Source organism: Hemiscyllium ocellatum, chromosome 4 (assembly GCF_020745735.1).
Source record: "Hemiscyllium ocellatum isolate sHemOce1 chromosome 4, sHemOce1.pat.X.cur, whole genome shotgun sequence".
NCBI lineage: Eukaryota > Metazoa > Chordata > Chondrichthyes > Orectolobiformes > Hemiscylliidae > Hemiscyllium > Hemiscyllium ocellatum.
Genome location: NC_083404.1, coordinates 98,144,164 through 98,162,222, shown reverse-complemented (window position 1 = coordinate 98,162,222; position 18,059 = coordinate 98,144,164).

The following is an 18,059-nucleotide window of genomic DNA, read 5'->3' as shown; positions in this document are numbered from 1 at the left end:
AATTCATACCAAATTTTAGCAGTGTGGCTGCTCCACTCACTGAATTATTAAAGAAAGGCAAGGAGTTTCAGTGGACAGTGGACTGTCAGAAGGCATTTGATGCCTGAAAGCTGTGTTAACCACTCCCCTAATGTTAGCCACACCTAATTACACAAAGCCATTCATGGTGGCTATCAATGTGAGTGATGTGGATGTCAGTGCTATGCTCTTACAGGAAGACAACAAGGAGATAGAAACACCTATCAGGTATTTCTCCAGGAAATTGAACATTCATCAGCAAAAATATTGGAAGGTCAAGAAGGGCACTTTGAGCTTGGTGTTGGTATTGCAATATTTCAGCGTTTATATTACTAGTAATGTATCTGAAACAATCATATACACTGACCATAACCCATTGAAATTTGTGGAGAAATTTAAGGACAAAAACACCAGACTGTTTAGATGGAGCTTGTTGTTACAGCCATTCAATTTGAAAATTTTGCGTGTGGCAGGACGAGAAAACAGGATTGTCGACACATTGTCAAGGCTTGAATGAGAAATAGTGGCATTCAGTGGCAGGAGTAAGACACACTGAAACATAATGCAATAGTGCTTGCATGTTTATAGTGAAAGTAATGTATATGTGTGTTGTAGCATACTAACAATTTGAGATTAAGGGGTTTTAAAATGAAGCCATCTTTGGATATTGATGATTCATTTTTTAAAGGGGGAAGATGTGAAGATGCTGTTCCTTTAATAAGGTTATGCTGTCCTTTGCATTTTTAGAGAGGTCATTAAAGCACCGATTCTGAAAAGTCTAGGTTTCAAGGGTTTTAGGGCCAATTTGATTATATATAACAGACACTGCCTCAGACAGAAGGCTTTCAAGTTTAAAATAAAACACTTGTACAATGAAAGAGGAGTGGCCAGTTCTCCCCGCTCAGCTTTTCTCTGGTTGGTTTGGATTTGGCAGTCTGGCTGTTCACTGAAAGCAGGCAGTCAGTTTGAAGCTGTTGGTCCAAGAAATAGCTACATTGAAGAAGGTTTTCCAGGGTGAATCTTTCTGCCATCTCTCCTGTAAAAACCTGTGTTTGATTTTTCCTTTTTTGCCAAGGGGTTGTTTATGGGGATTGTTGCACGCATTTGGAACAGCATCATTAAGTTGGGATAAACTGTTGGGTTTTTGGATAGGTTAATTTATGCTATATTCTGTTCTCATGTTTGTGTTTCATTTGATAATATTGCAAATAAATTCAGTTTTGTTTAAAACTAAGTGGTTAGGTCAGCCTCATCACTCCTGGAATATACACTCGAGCAAAGTTAGGGTCTGGCTACTTCGTTGAAATATTCTGAGGGAGTCTGGCCTGGTCCATAACAGTATCGGGGACACTGCTGTGGAAAGGAAGCCAGGTCAAATCAATGCTGCAGATTGAAGGCAGCAGCCTGGGATGTTGAAGGGACAAGGATGGTGAAAGCGGGATGTTTAACATATATGGGAAAGGGACACAGTAGTACATGGGAAGAGATGGGGTGACATTCCATGATCTTTTGATTTTGAAATGCAGTCTACAAATCAAAAATAGCTTAAGCCACACCTGGAGTTTGGCTGCTTTCTTTTCTGGTTCGCAGTATGGGTCCACGTCTGAATCCCTTCAAGGGGCAATTGCATCAGTCATCCATTTGGAGGATCAGGTTAAGTGATTTAGTATTATATCATCATGCATTTGAAATGTACATTTTGCGTGTTACTAGTCCTTGCAGTTTGAAGTAATTCATCTCTGTGAACATAAATCTAATTCCGGGCTAACTTACAAGAGGCACTTGAAGACCACAAAGTGAAACAATAATGCAAAATTTATAAGTTCCACAGGGGAACTGAACTGATTCTCTCTCAAATTGAACTGTAAGTCTGATGTAAAATGCTGTTTTATGCAATGATGCCTTTTCTGATGAAGTGGGAATGGGAGAAGGGTTCAGTGCTCATGCACCACTTGCAATGTCCTACTGTCTCTTTGTGACATGGCTGGTGGTGTTTTCCAGGTTGAGTCACTTGTCAGTCTCACTGTATGGAGCAGTGTGTAAAATCCTTGTTTATTAGTGGGGTGAAATCTGAATGCTCATATGCGTAAGGACTTGCATTCCCCACACAGGTTTATTGCTAGTGTGAGTGATGGATCCAGCCACAGCAGGAGTTATTGTCACAGTTGGAGATGCAGAGAAATGGAGGAGGAATAGACGTACCAGCTTGCCCAGAACTAGCAGCAACTTGCAGCAATGTTGAGCACAGGAAGACATCACAGCTGAAGGTCCCCTCAGGACACACAGAAGATTTTTCTTTTTCTGGACAACTGGGGTTCTTTCTGGGGAAGGTGGGACCTCTATAAAAAGGATGGTCTACACCTGAACCTGAGGGGCACCAGTATCCTTGGGGGGAGGTTTGCTAGTGCTCTTTGGGAGGGTTTAAACTAACTCCGCTGGGGCATGGGAACCTGGACTGTAGCTTTAGGGTACAGGACCTTGAGTGTAGGGAGGTTATGAATAATGCAGTGATCTCGAAGGAGGGTGCCTGTAAACAGAAGGGTGGATTGAAGTGTGTATACTTCAATGCCAGAAGTATAAGAAATAAGGTAGGTGAACTTGCAGCGTGGGTTGGTACCTGGGACTTCGATGTTGTGGCCATTACAGAGACGTGGGTAGCACAGGGACAAGAATGGCTGTTGCAGGTTCCAGGGTTTAAATGTTTTAGTAGGATCAGACATGGGGGTAAAAAAGGGGGAGGTGTGGCGTTACTTGTCAAAGATAGTATTACAGCAGTGGAATGGACGATGGAAGAGGACTTGCCATCTGAGGTAGTTTGGGCTGAGGTTAGAAATAGGAAAGGTGAGGTCACCCTGTTAGGTGTTTTCTACAGGCCTCCTAATAGTCCTAGAGAAGTAGAGGATAATATTGCGAGGATGATTCAGGAAAAGAGTGAAGGTAGCAGGGTGGTTGTTATGGGGGACTTTAATTTCCCAGATATTGACTGGGAGAGCTATAGCTCGAGTTCATTAGATGGGTCGGTGTTTGTCCAATGTGTGCAGGAGGGTTTCCTGACACAATATGTAGACAGGCCAACAAGAGGTGAGGCTATACTGGATTTGGTTCTAGGTAATGAACCAGGCCAGGTGTTAGACTTGGAGGTAGGTGAGCACTTCGGGGACAGTGACCACAACTCGGTGACTTTTACTTTAGTGATGGAGAGGGCTAAGTGTGCGCCGCAGGGCAAGAGTTATAGCTGGGGACAGGGAAATTATGATGCAGTGAGGCATGACTTAGGATGTGTGGATTGGGAAAACAGGCTTCAAGAGAAGAACACTAATGAGATGTGGGGATTGTTCAAGGAGCAGCTACTACGTGTCCTCGATAAGTATGTACCAGTCAGGCATGGTGTAAAGGGCCTTGTGAGGCAGCCGTGGTTTAGTAAGGAATTGGAATCCCTTGTGAAAGGGAAGAAGGCGGCATATGTAAAGATGAGGCGTGAAGGTTCAGTTGGGGCGATAGAGAGTTATAAGGTAGCCGGGAAGGATCTAAAGAGAGAGCTAAGAGAAGCGAGAAGGGGACATGAAAAGTCTTTAGCTGGTAGGATTAGGGAAAACCCAAAGGCTTTCTATAGGTATGTCAGGAATAAAAGGATGACTAGGGTAGGTATCAGTCCAGTCAAGGATAGTAGTGGGAAGTTGTGTGTGGAGGCGGAGGAGATTGGAGAGACACTAAATCAATACTTTTCATCAGTATTCACTCAGGAACAGGACACTGTTGCTGATGTGAATATGGAGTCACAAATGATTAGAATGGATGGCCTGGAAATATGCAGGGAAGAGGTTCTGGGAATATTGGAGAGGATGAAAATAGATAAGTCTCCTGGGCCTGATGGCATTTACCCTAGGATCCTATGGGAAGCTAGGGAGGAGATAGCAGAGCCATTGGCCTGGATTTTTATGTCGTCATTGTCAACGGGAATAGTACCAGAGGACTGGAGGATAGCGAATGTGGTCCCCTTGTTCAAGAAAGGGAGTAGGGATAGCCCTAGTAACTATAGGCCAGTGAGTCTGACTTCAGTGGTGGGCAAAGTCTTAGAGAGAATGGTAAGGGATAAGATTTATGAACATCTGGATAGGAATAACGTGATCAAGGATAGCCAGCATGGTTTTGTGAAGGGCAGGTCGTGCCTCACAAACCTTATTGAGTTCTTTGAGAAGGTGACTAAGGAAGTGGACGAGGGTAAAGCAGTAGATGTTGTGTATATGGATTTTAGTAAGGCGTTCGATAAGGTTCCCCATGGTAGGCTAATGCTAAAACTACGGAGGTATGGCATTGAGGATACATTAGAGGTTTGGATTAGGAATTGGCTGGCTGGAAGGAGACAGAGGGTAGTAGTTGATGGACTATGTTCATCTTGGAGTGCAGTTACTAGCGGTGTACCACAAGGATCTGTTTTGGGACCATTGCTTTTTGTTATCTTTATAAATGATCTAGAGGAAGGGCTTGAAAGCTGGGTAAGCAAGTTTGCGGATGACACAAAAGTTGGTGGAGTTGTGGATAGTGAGGAAGGAAGTGGTAGGTTACAGCGGGATATAGATAAGTTGCAGAGCTGGGCAGAAATGTGGCAAATGGAATTCAATGTAGCTAAGTGTGAAGTCATTCACTTTGGTAGGAGTAACAAGAAGATGGATTACTGGGCTAATGGTAGGCTACTTGGTAGTGTGGATGAGCAGAGGGATCTTGGTGTCCATGTACACAGATCTCTGAAAGTTGCCACCCAGGTAAATAGTGCTGTGAGGAAGGCATATGGTGTACTGGGCTTTATTGGTAGAGGAATTGAGTTCCGGAGTCCTGAGGTCATGTTGCAACTGTATAAGACTCTGGTGCGGCCTCATCTGGAGTATTGTGTGCAGTTTTGGTCGCCATACTATAGGAAGGATGTGGAGGCATTGGGACAAGTGCAGAGGAGGTTTACCAGGATGTTGCCTGGAATGGTAGGAAAATCTTATGAGGAAAGGCTGAGGCACTTGGGGCTGTTCTCATTGGAGAAGAGAAGGTTTAGGGGAGATTTGATAGAGGTGTATAAGATGATTAGGGGTTTAGATAGGGTCGACACTGAGAACCTTTTACCGCTAATGGAGTCAGGTGTTACTAGGGGACACAGCTTTAAATTAAGGGGTGGTAGGTATAGGACAGATGTTAGGGGTAGATTCTTTACACAGCGGGTTGTGAGTTCATGGAATGCCCTGCCAGTAGCAGTGGTGAACTCTCCTTCTTTATGGTCATTTAAGCGGGCATTGGATAGGCATTTGGAAGTTATTGGGCTAGTGTAGGTTAGGTAGGATTCGGTCGGCGCAACATCGAGGGCCGAAGGGCCTGTACTGCGCTGTATCTTTCTATGTTCTATGTTCTATTGTCAGAAATTGTTGTCCTCCGCGTTATCTCCTATGGATGAGAGAGGTGCAGTATTGCTGCAGACTGAGGATGTCCCTATGAGTCACAAAACTATACCAGATGGTGGAGCAGAATCTGTGACGTGAAGGAATGGGTGGCCATCCTAATCCAGTAGTTGTCAAGGTGACAATGACATTGGGCTTTTATGTAATTGGCTTCTTCCAAGGAGCCACCGTGAACCTGTCTGGGATCTCTCAGTTACCCATCCACAAATATATGATTGATGTCAGATCATATTGCGTCATCTCATTTCACCATCACAAGGACAGGGCAGTAGGCTTTACCAATGCTACTATTCTTGCCATGAAAACCCTCAAGCAATGGTTAAAGTGCACTGCTGAAAGAATGTCATTTAATGTAGTGTACTTTAGTAACAAATGCCTAACCATAAGGAGTGTGGTTGCATTCCTGACAATCAGTGCTGCTAAGAATGTGATGGGGATGTCAGGAGCGGGATTGGGTGTTTATATAATAAAAGACTGCTGTGTATAGTATCACCATAACACTCTAAGAATTAAGGAGTAGGCCACTGAGCCTGCTGGGCCATTCAACAGGGTCATGGCTGATCCGACATTTTCTATAGCTGCTCTTCTCCATAACCCCTGATTCCCCTACTGATCAAAAATTTATCTGAGTCTTAAATATACACAAAGACTCTGCCCCCAAAGATCTCCGTGGAAAGGAGTTCCAAAGACTCTCAACCCTCTCAGAGAAGAAATTTCACCTCATCTCCGTCTCAAGTTGGTGTCCGTTTATTCTGAGACCATGCTCTCCAGTCCTCGACTCCCCCATGAAGTGATACATCCTCTCAGTATTGACCCTGTTAAGCCCCTTAAGAATCCTCAGTGTTTCAATGATATCTCTCATTTTTACAAATTCCAATGAATAGTTTCCCAAACTGTTTAACCTTGGCTCATAAGATTTTCCCTTCATACTTAGGTGTGATCCTATTGAACCTTCATTGAACTGCCTCCATTGTAATGATACCTTTCCTAAAATAAGGAGGCCAAAGCTGTTCACAGTACTCCAGATGTCGTCTCATCAGCACCTTGCAGTAAGACTTCCCTACTCTCATATACCACCCCTTGAAATAAGGTCCAGCATCCCATCAGCCTTCATTTTTACCTGCTCCACCTGTAGGCTCACCTTCTGTGTTTTGTGCACAAATAACTCCCCCTTCCCCGCCCCCTTGCACTGCAGCTTTGTATAGTTTTTCTCCATTTAAACAGTACTTTGTTCTTTTGTTCTCCCTTCCAAAATGAACAACCTCACATTTTCCTACATTATTCTCCATTTGCCAATGTTTTGCTCATTTACTCAAACTATCAATGTCTCTCTCTAAACTGTTGGTATCCCTCTCGCAACTTGTCTTTCCACCCACTTTCGTGTCGTCTGCAAATTTGATGGCAATCACTTCCTTCCTTCCTCCAAGACCACTTACAAAATATTAAAGACCATCCTTACATTGACAGTTTTGCCAAGACTGAAATGTGTGGCAATGGAAATCCAACACGAGACATTTTGGCGGAATCTCTTCTGCAGCTATCATATAATTTACAATCTATTTATCAAATGCAATCTAAACCTTTACAGCTAGATCAGTCAAGCAGTTATACAATAGAAAACCTTCCTTTTTGGCTAAATTCTTGAATAATTTTCTATTGAATGCTTCATTGTTTCAGCTTTCTAACAGGTCTCAGCAAGAAGCTTGATGAACAGCAGGACGATGCCATTGCACAGTAAACCGGTAAAAATATTAATAAGATGAAGCAACAGAAGCAGTAGTGCAATAAGGTAGATTGTTTACCAGGCCCACACTGTAGGTGTTTTCCAAAAAAATATCTTGTCCAAGAGAAAAATATACCTGCTGGTCAACAATTCCAAAACTATTTTATCCTAAACTTTATACACTGTCCTTAAAATATCACCGAATGCTGAGTTCTAAGCATGTTATGAGAAGATTAATAAGTATTCAGCACAATTACTTGAGTCAAGCATGGGGCACTGTTTGCCTTATTGTGTAGATATTGGCATCTTGAGGTAGCATGTTGCTATCCTTGGCTCTTGTGCATGATTTTAGATGTGCGACCTAATTGATGTAGTGATTCCCTTGTGGAAGGTATAAGTGCTCCAGCTGGCTACAGTGTTTCACTGATAGATTGTGTGAGAGTTTAGTGGCACTTGAAGCATTCCCAGCACTCTATGTGAATCAGCATCCTTTGTCACTGTGACAATCGACAGGTTTTTTTATTTTTTAAAAATCATCTCTTCACATGATTAAGATAGAATTCCATTCTTTTTTGGGTTGATGGCACAGATGTTAGGAGCAGTTTAGGAGTGATCAGGTAACTTTGACTTACCAGTTCTATTTCAGGTCATAATTGCTTTCGCCTTGTTATTTATAGCTGTTAGGAGAGTGCAATGCTTGTGCCTTCTCACAGATTGATTTATCTTCAAGAGAGAGAGAGAGACATCACATCCCTTAGTCCAAAGCAAAGAAATTGCCTAAAGCAAATGGAATTTTTTAATCCCATAAACTATTAATAATCCATGCTTCACCCTTGAACAGAAATTTCAGGACAATCAAAAGACTTTCCTGTGTTTTTGTTTTAAATTTAGCTGCAGTAGAGCTGATGGCACAGGATTGGAGAGAAGTTACAGATTGGCAGAGACTGATACTGAACATTATGTTTGGTAGGGATTGGAGCAGGTATAGATATGGGGGAATGAATTACTAGACTCTCTCATGACTCAGCACCCCAATTCCAAACATTTCAAATCATAATCAGCACAAACAAGAAATCATTGGAGAAACTCAGCAGGCCTGAGAGCATCTGTGAGAAACAGAGTTTACTGTGCAATACCATCGTCCTGTTGTTCATCAAGCTTCTTGCTGAGACCTGTTAGAAAGGTGAAACAATGAAGCATTCAATAGACAATTATTCAAGAATTTAGCCAAAAAGGAAGGTTTTCTAGTGTATAACTGCTTGACTGATCTAGCTGTAAAGGTTTAGATTGTATTTGATAAATAGATTGTAAATTATATGATAGCTGCAGAAGAGATTCCGCCAAAATGTCTCGTGTTGGAGTTCCATTGCCGCACATTTCAGTCTTGGCAAAACTGTCAATGTAAGGATGGTCTTTAATATTTTGTTAGTGGTCTTGGAGGAAGGAAGGAAGTGATTGCCATCAAATTTGCAAACGACACAAAAGTGGGTGGAAAGGCAAGTTGTGAGAGGGATACAAACAGTTTGGAGAGAGACATTGATAGTTTGAGAAACAGAGTTAAAGTGTTTTGAGTCTGACATGATCTTCTTATCTTCTTCTGCTGAAAGAACTGCTAAGTTTTTCCAGAATTTTTGATTTTATTCCAGAATTCCAACATTTGTAGAAGTTGCCTTTTATCAGCAGCTGGCAATCTGAACAGCTGGAAAGAGCACTATGGTATGATCTTGAATCATATGCTGCCCCTGAGAAGCTTCTGTGGTACTCATTAAAGCTATATTGATAACCAATATGTTAAATTGATTTTGCTTTATGGATATTTTGACCAGAACACACTTGTGAAAGATTAGAATCAGACAGGAACAAATCAAACGTTCGACATTCATTGCAGTTGAGTGGTGCAGATGAATAGTGTACGTATGCATCTAATTGTTAATGCTTGCAAGACTCAGATAATTAAGAGCATATTTACTCTGAAAATGATCTCAGAGGCTAAAACATTGTTGCATCAATGACATTAGCAGTAATTGGCAGTGATTCACTTTGGCTTTGTCTATATGGATGGAGCTTTCCAGCAGCTCTTACATTATTGTATGGCTTATGCAGCAATGTTCTGGATTAGTGGTGCTGGAAGAGCACAGCAGTTCAGGCAGCATCCAAAGTGCAGCGAAATCGACGTTTCGGGCAAAAACCCATCATCAGGAATAAAGGCAGTGAGCCTGAACACGCTTCAGGCTCACTGCCTTTATTCCTGATGAAGGGCTTTTGCCCGAAACGTTGATTTCGCTGCACTTTGGATGCTGCCTGAACTGCTGTGCTCTTCCAGCATCACTGATCCAGAATCTGGTTTCCAGCATCTGCAGTCATTGTTTTCACCTTTATGCAGCAATGTGGCATAAATTGAGATCATAATAGGAATGTACTGCAAAGTATACTGGATCTTCTCGTGACTTTGAAGCATTACTTCAAGATGCCAATGGATTCTTTAACTTTACTTTTGTCTCAGGACAAGGTTGATTGGAGTAACAGATGATCCTGACATCATTGATAGGCAAATTGTTTGAAGGAATCCTGAAGGACAAGATTTACATGCATTTGGAAAGGCAAGGACTGATTAGGGGATAGTCAACATGGTTTCATGTGTGGAAAATTGTGACTCACTTAGTTGATTGAAATTTTTGAATAAGTAATAAAGGATTGATGAGGGCAGAGCAGTGGATGTGATATTTATGGATTTCAGTAAGGTGTTTGACAAGGTTAGCAAGGTTAGATCACATGAAATACACAGAGAACTAGCCATGTGGATACAGAACTGGCTCAAAGGTAGAAGATAGAGGGTGGTGGTAGAGGATTGCATTTCAGACTGGAGGCCTGTGACCAGCAGTGTGCCACAAGGATTGGTGCTGGGTCCACTGCTTTTCATCATTTATATAAATTATTTCGATGTGAACATAGGAGGTATAGTTAGTAAGTTTGTAGATGACACCAAAATTGGAAGTGGAGTGGACAGCGAAGAAGGTTACCTCAGAGAACTATGAGATCTTGCTCAGATGGGCCAATGGGCCAAGCAATGACAGATGGAGTTTAATTTAGATAAATGTGAGGTGCTGCATTTTGGAAAGGCAAATCAGGGCAGGACTTATACACTTAATGTAAGGTCCTGGGGAGTGTTGCTGAACAAAGAATGTAGATTTATAGCTCCTTGAAAGCAGAGTCACAGGTGGAAAGTATAGTAAAGAAGGTGTTTGGTATGTTGACCTTTATTGATCACTGCATTGAGTATAGGACTTGTGAGGTCATGTTGCGGCTGTACAGGACCTTGGTTAGGCTACTATTGTAATACTAGTCATGATTTGGAGATGTCGATGTTGGACTGGGGTGTACAAAGTTAAAAATCATGCAACACCAGGTTATAGCCCCACAGGTTTAATTAGAAGCACACTAGCTTTCAGAGCGCCGGTCTTTCATCAGGTGAATGTGGAGGACAGAATTGTAAGGCACAGAATTTATAGCAAAAATTTACAGTGTGATGTAACTGAAATTATACATTGAAAAATACCTTGACTGTTGTCGAGTCTTTCATCTGTTCGAGTACCATGATAGTTTCACTTCTTTCATGTGTAAATCACAAAACCTTTTTTTAAAAGTTGCATTCTCAGGTTAGCTGTAACAATTGGTATTAGCTAGACAATATGTTCAACATGCTGGTTTAAACAAGATATACATAAGCAGGTATCATTGAAGGTGTCAGGACAAGTAGGGAGCACAGTGAGTAAAACATACAGTAGCCTTGGCATTATTAATAGAGGTATGGACAAGAAGAGCAGGGAAGTGATGTTGAACTTGTACAAGACAACTTGTTAGATCTCAGCTGGAGTATTGTGTACAGTTGTGCGTGCCATATTCTCAAAAGGTGAATGTATTGAAAAAATTGCAAACTTTATTTGCAAGAATGGTTCGAGTTATGGGAAACTTCAGTTCTGAGAATCGATTGAAGAGTTTGAGATTGTTATCCTTGGAGAGAAGGCTGACAGATGATTCCTCCACCAAAAACTGTTTTTATCTGTGTGCATATTTGTAGGAACTAAGAAGGAGTAGAGTTTAAATTGCAGAGTTTTAAGTTAATAATTTATGCATTGTAAGGCCTGTGGCTAGAACTAATTTATTTGTAACACACAGCAGTTTATTTTAATTGCATAAACCTGGCCAGAAACCTGTTAAACTGAGTTCATTAGGTTGGAAAATTGAGGACTTTGAGTAACTTGATTAAGTCTTTCACTTTTTTGATGACTTCAGGAGTAGCGGGTTCCAATGAATTGTGACAGACTGAATGCACTTACTACCCATTTCCAGGACTCAGAAGTGATAATGGTAAGCCTTAAAGAGAAACTTGAATGTGATATTGCTCCCAAGACATTGTTGACTTATCCTTAGCAGAAATAAAGGTTGCAATAGAAGCAGTTGTTGTCAAGATACTCTTGGCTGATTACTGCAGTACATTCTGCAATTAAGATATGCACTACTGCATCCAGTATGCACTGTGTAGTACTGTGCTACGGAGATCCAAAGTAGAGAATGTTGAGACTGGTCAGAATATGCAACAATATCTGAACATCCAGGTGATTATAATATCATAGCGTTGCTACATGTTAAAATTCAGACCCATGCTTTGGAGGCTTTAGTTACTCGATAGAAATTAATGTGTGAATGAGTTTGAGCAATTTGGTCATTTGTAACTCACAAACATAAAATCAAAAATGCTTACAGCACAGCACAGAATAAGGTTATTTGGCCTATTGTACCAACTTCATGTTGTGAAGATTTCCATTTTGGATAATGATCCAATTCGTTTTTGAAAACCTCATTTGAAACTGCTTTTGTTTGTTATGTGGAAGCATTTTTATTCATGTCACCAATGTTTATTCCCCAATTATCTCAAATCTGTGCTCTCTAATTCTTGATCCTTTCACTAACGGGAGTAGTTTCTACTTTGTCCAGATCCCACGTTATTTTGGATATCTTTCTCAAATTTTCTCTTTTTCCCAAGAAAACAGTCCTAACATCTCCACTTATTTGAAGGTCCTTATTCCTGGAACTTCTCCTGAATCTCTTCTACATCTTCACTAATACCTTTACATCAGAACCAAAGGGATTCAGGTAAACCTTTGGAAAGGATATGAAATTAGTTGGAAGGTGGAATTAAGTATTTAGAGGGGTTATGTTAAAATGAGGGAAAGAAGCATGTGAGGTCTTCAAGATTTTGTAGTGAGACCACTGTTGGTTCTAATTTCCATTACTAAATTACATAAATGATTTGAATTCAGAATTTCAGTGCCACGCAAAATTGCACATGGATATAAACCAAGGAAGATGAAATCAGTGAAGCAGCACAGAAATTACAGAATGAGTTGGATTAAAAAATTTGTACAAAAGAACAGCCGAAATTGGAAAGCAGTGTGTAGTTAAATGATATCATGAATACTATTCAAATAGTATTCCTGATGAAGGGCTTATGCCCGAAACGTCGAATCTCCTGTTCCCTGGATGCTGCCTGACCTGCTGCGCTTTTTCAGCAACACATTTTCAGCTACTATTCAAATAGCTAAGGATGAGACTGAAAGAGATCATGATTTGTATTTTCCTCCATAACCCCAAACAAACTGAAAAAAGATCATCGTTGGAAAAAGGCAGAATTAGATTGACCTTGCTTGAGGAAGGAGCTGAGCTCTGAAAGCTTGCAATGTTGAGTAAACCTGTTGGATGATAATTTGGCGTCATTTGGTTTTTGACCTTGTCCATCCCAGTCCAACTCTGGCATCTCCTCATCATAGCTTCAGATAGCCAAGCCACTGATTGCTTCATAACGCAGGTTCTATTGCCTCTCTTGGCCCACAAGAGGATTGTGGCTGGTTCCAATATGCTCATACTTTCATAGAAAATTCAGAAAGGTTTACAGGTGAAGTGCTGCAGAACTTCCTCTCCCTTCAATTGAGGCAAACTTGCACTTAACTTCCAGACCTAGGATTGTGCCAATGCCCACAAAGGCAGGGGTTTCCTTACATAGATTTCTCCCTCTTAAGGATCGTGGGTTGACCCTTTGAATGTTGAAACCTCTCTTTCACTATAGTATCACTTCATTTCACTCATGGACACTAGGTTGGAGTCACAATTGAATCAAAGGGGAAAGCAGTTGATTTCATTGGAATCCCAACCCAATAATTTTAGTTGATTTGATTCATAGTATTTTCAATTGAATGCAGAGCAGTCACAAGAATAATGAATCTGCAGCCAAAATAATCGTGTACAAATCAAAGTCAGTCATGAAGAAAGTGTAAAGTTAGCGAATTTTAAGAAGGTTTGCAGGTCAGATTGATGATAATTATGTAAGTTAGCTTGCTGAGCATGAAATTTTGTTTTCACACATTGCGTCACCATGACTAGGTAATGTAATCAGTGAGAGTCTCTGATGATGCGCTGGTGGTATATCCCACCTCTCTATTTATAGGTCTTGGTTTCTTATGGTGGGTGAAGTCATTTATGATTCTTTTTTTCAAGTGAAGGTGGATAGGATCTAAATTGACGTGTTTATTGATGAGGTTCTGGTTAGAATGCCATGCTAAAAGTTCTTGTGCATGTCTTTGTTTTGCCTGCCCTAGGATGTGTGTGTTGTCCCAGTCAAAGTGGCGTCCTTCTTAGTCTGTATGTATAGAAACTAGTGATAGTGAGTTGTGTCTTTTGGTGGCCAGTTGGTGTTCTTGTATTCTGGTTGCAAGTTTCCTGCTAGTTTGTCCGATATAGTGTTTTTGTACTATTCTTGCATGGTATCTTATAAATGGCGTTAGTTTTGCTGGTGGTACCTGTTGGATCCTCTAGGTTCATTAGTCGCTGTTTAAGTGTGTTGGTAGGTTTGTGGGCTACCATGATGCCAAGGGGTCTGAGTAGTCTGGAAGTCATTTTGGATATGCCTTTGATTTAAGGTAATGTGGCTATAGTTTTTGGTTGCATTGTGTCTGCTTGTTTGGGTTTGTTTCTGAGGAATCCGCTGTTTACGTTTATTGGGTACCCATTTTTCTTGAAAACATTGTAGATATTTTTCTTGGGTGCTGCAGTGTGATGTAGCTCATTGAAATACTGTTTTAATGCAGCTCTGTTTGTGGGTGTTGGGATGATTTCTTCTGAAGTTAAGTATTTGGTCTATGTTTGTTGTTTTTCTGTAGACACTGGTTTGCAGCTCTCCATTAATGGTCCCTTCTAGGAATGGGAGTCTGTTGTCAGTCTCCTCCTCTCTTGTGCATTTTATGCCTGTCAGGATATTGTTGATGGTGTTGTATGTTTCCCCTAATTTGTTCTGTTTTGTGATGACAAAGGTGTCATCTATGTAGCGGACCCAAAGCTTGGATTGGATAGATTTTAGATTAGATTCAATTCTCTACAGTGTGGAAACATGCCCTTTGGCCCAACAAGTCCACACCGACCCTCTGACGAGTAACCCACCTAGACCCATTTCCCTCTGACTAATGCACCTAACGCTATGGGCAATTTAGCATGGCCAATTCACCTAACCTGCACATTTTTGGACTGTGGGAGGAAACTGGAGCACCCAGAGGAAACCCATGCAGACACAGGAGAATGTGCAAACTCTACACAGACAGTTGTCCAAGGCTAGAATCGAACCTAGGTCCCTGGTACTGTGAGGCAGCAGTGCTAACCACTGAGCCATTGTGCCACCCTAAGATGGGAGGGTAAAGTGCAATGTGTTCTGGTCAGATCATTGCATGATGATGGTTACTGCTAGGAAAGCAAGATTTCAACCTTCATAATATGGTGCTGCTGGTAATAAGCAAGCTTGACATGGAGCAGATGAAATTATTTTCAGTTAGTAGAGATTTCTTGCATTTAGAGGATTTTACAACTCATTAAAACTGTGAATGGCACTGGCATGTGTTGTTGTATATGGGGTGCACTTGCTTGAACTTGCAAAAAAAAATCATCTGTGACTTATTTGCTTCATCTGTGCATAGCTAATTATGTAATGTTGCTCTGTCCTTAGAAGTAGTCTGGAATCACCCTAAAGTGTAAGAATTCATTGTGATTCTGACCTTGACACTGACTCACAAAATGGATGTAGCTTGTTACATTGATTTACAAGGAAAGCCATCAGTAAACATAGCATCTTCAAATACTTCATCGGTGTCATTTGGAGATAAGATACTCTTGAAATGAGGGTGTGTAACCTCTTGAGTTGCTTTGCCAGACTGGCCAGCTTCTGGTTGTCTTTTCCATCTATCTAGAAATAGCACCAATTCCAAAGAAATTTCTCAATAGTAGTTTCAGCAATGAATCAGTCTGTCGGCATTATGTTACTAACCTCTGAACATACAGGGAAGTGGTACAAGGGGTGAAATTGTATTCTCACTCCCATTGTAGTTTAGGTGTGGAGGAGGGTGCCTACCACCTGAATCTGAATTAAGTCTGTGACAGGAAAGACATCAATTGAAGCCCTGTATTGAGCCTAATCCCAGTGCTGCTAGTATGGACACTGCAGCAGACAGGGAGTTCAGCATGCAAACAGCATAATCCATGGGGGGTTGCAGCATGCACTTCAGATGGCAAAGGTTCCTTCCTTGCTGCTAATGCCTCTTACATTCCCTCTACTGAGAGTTCCACCCCTTAAAAATGCTCCCAGCTGTACCCTGAGTTCCAGCAAAGATCCTGTACCTCAGTTTGCTGCCACACAAGCTCTGGCCACAGCCTCCCTATTGGAGTTGCTGGGATTTGATTGGCCAGAAGTTCCCAATATGTAGAACCTCTTCCACTATGGGGTCCTTGATCCTGGCGTCCTGCAATTGCTGGTCAGTCAAGTACCTGAAACCACCCCCCGTTCTAAAAAGATCCCTTTTAAAATTCTCATTCATGGGAGTTGGGTGTCATCAGCTTGGTCTGTATTTCTTGCTTATCTCTCATTGCACTTGATAAGATGGTGGTGAACTATCTTCTTGAACTGCTGAAGTCAAATATTGTAGGTGGACCATGAGGGAGAGATTCATGTTCCAGGATTTTGACCCAGCAATGCTGAATGAATGGTGACACATTTTCAAATCGGGAGGGTGACTGGCTTGGAGGCAAATTTGCAGGTTGCAGTATTCCCATGTGTCTTCTGCCTTTGTCCTTCTAGATAATGATGGTCTTGAGTTTGGAAGATTCTGTCTAAGAAGTCTTGGTGAGCTTCTGCAGTGCATCTAATAAAAGATATGCACTGCTGCTTCTGAGTATTGTTGGTGGAGGAAGTAGATGTTTATGAATGTGGTGCCAGTCAAGTGGACTGCTTTGTCTTAGCTACTTGAGTATTGTTTGAGCTACACTCATCCAGGCAAGTGGGAAGTAATGCACCATTCTCCTAACTTGTGCTATGTAGGTTGTGGGTAGGCTTTGGAGAGTCAGAAACTGAGTTACTTGCTACAGGATTCATAGCCTCTGCAGGTCTTGTAGCAGTTGTATTTATATGGCGAGTCCAGTTCAGTTTCTGGTCAATAGTAACCCTCAGGATGTTGGGTTCTTCTGCCGCTTTCACAAGTTTCCAATCATTTGGTAAGTATTTCAACTGTTCACTTTATGAGTACTTCTTATGCTATAAAGTGCTTTGAGACATCCAGTGGTTGGGAAATGCACTGCATAAATACATTTCTTTCTTTTGTTTCACACCACCAGCAAGAATGACTTCCAAAGTCTTCGATATATTCTACATGACGGCAAATAAATAGCTTAATCTTTGTAAGATCTCTTACAAGTGTAACTGCCCACCATGAATTTCATCTTCCCCTAAAATTCCCCTGCTACAAATCATCAACAATTGCCTCAAGAGGCGAGGACTGATAGGACACACAACAATAGCATCAAGGAGAGGCTAAGTAGCCACGCTTTAAAAGTGAAATATTATCATATCGTTTTCTGCAAGATATTGGCCAAGAAAAAAAAATGCCTTAAACCAAAAAAAAACGGCAGGTTTAAGTCACTGAGGTAACATAATGAGTGTTTTAGAGATTATAATTCTGACCTAAACCCACTCCTGGTTCTTCCATATCCCAAGGCTTTTGAGACCCCATTATTCCACACACAGAATTCTTAAACATCCCTCCCTGCCAACAGATCTCCAAATGTCCCTCTGATTTCATCCCAATGGCCTCTCACATTCTGATCTGATTCCACCCCAGGCCCATGATCCTTCTTATAAGGACTCAGATCTCCCACATGCCCGCCACCAGAAACCTCATGTGCAGTACCCCCAACTCCCACTTGTGGTTAGAGTGATCACTTGTGACCGCTAAATGTATTACAAATGGATATATAGGCTCCATTTGCCTGAGATCTCTAGTGGGTTTGCTTCTAGCTAATCTAGTTCAGACAGTAGAGACTAATTTCTAGACATATCCTTTGTCTAGGGTTCTACAATTTAGACAATAGTCTCTGGTCGCATAATGATATCTAGGTACTTGACTCAACTGCATGTTGAGCTTCTAAAAGGGGCATCACTCTTAAAACAATTGCAAAAATCTTTTTTTCTCTCTCCAAGATAGTTCTAAAGTGGACGCCATTGCATTCCATGGTATCAAGCTTGCTCTTAAGCATTTCTTGTAAATTAACACTGCACTTTCTGAAAGAATTGATTGATATAATTGCATCTTCTCAGTGGAATCCTATTTGAAACTTCCAATGACATTGAAGCTGTCCACATACATTGTAATATATCCTCGATTGACCCGATATGGATTTCCTTGGTCTTTTCTGTTACCGTTGTTGAATTCGTTGATAATGACAATGTTGACATCTGTACAGGCTGGCAGTTCTGCTGCTTCCTATCTGCCCATGTTCTACAGGTAGAG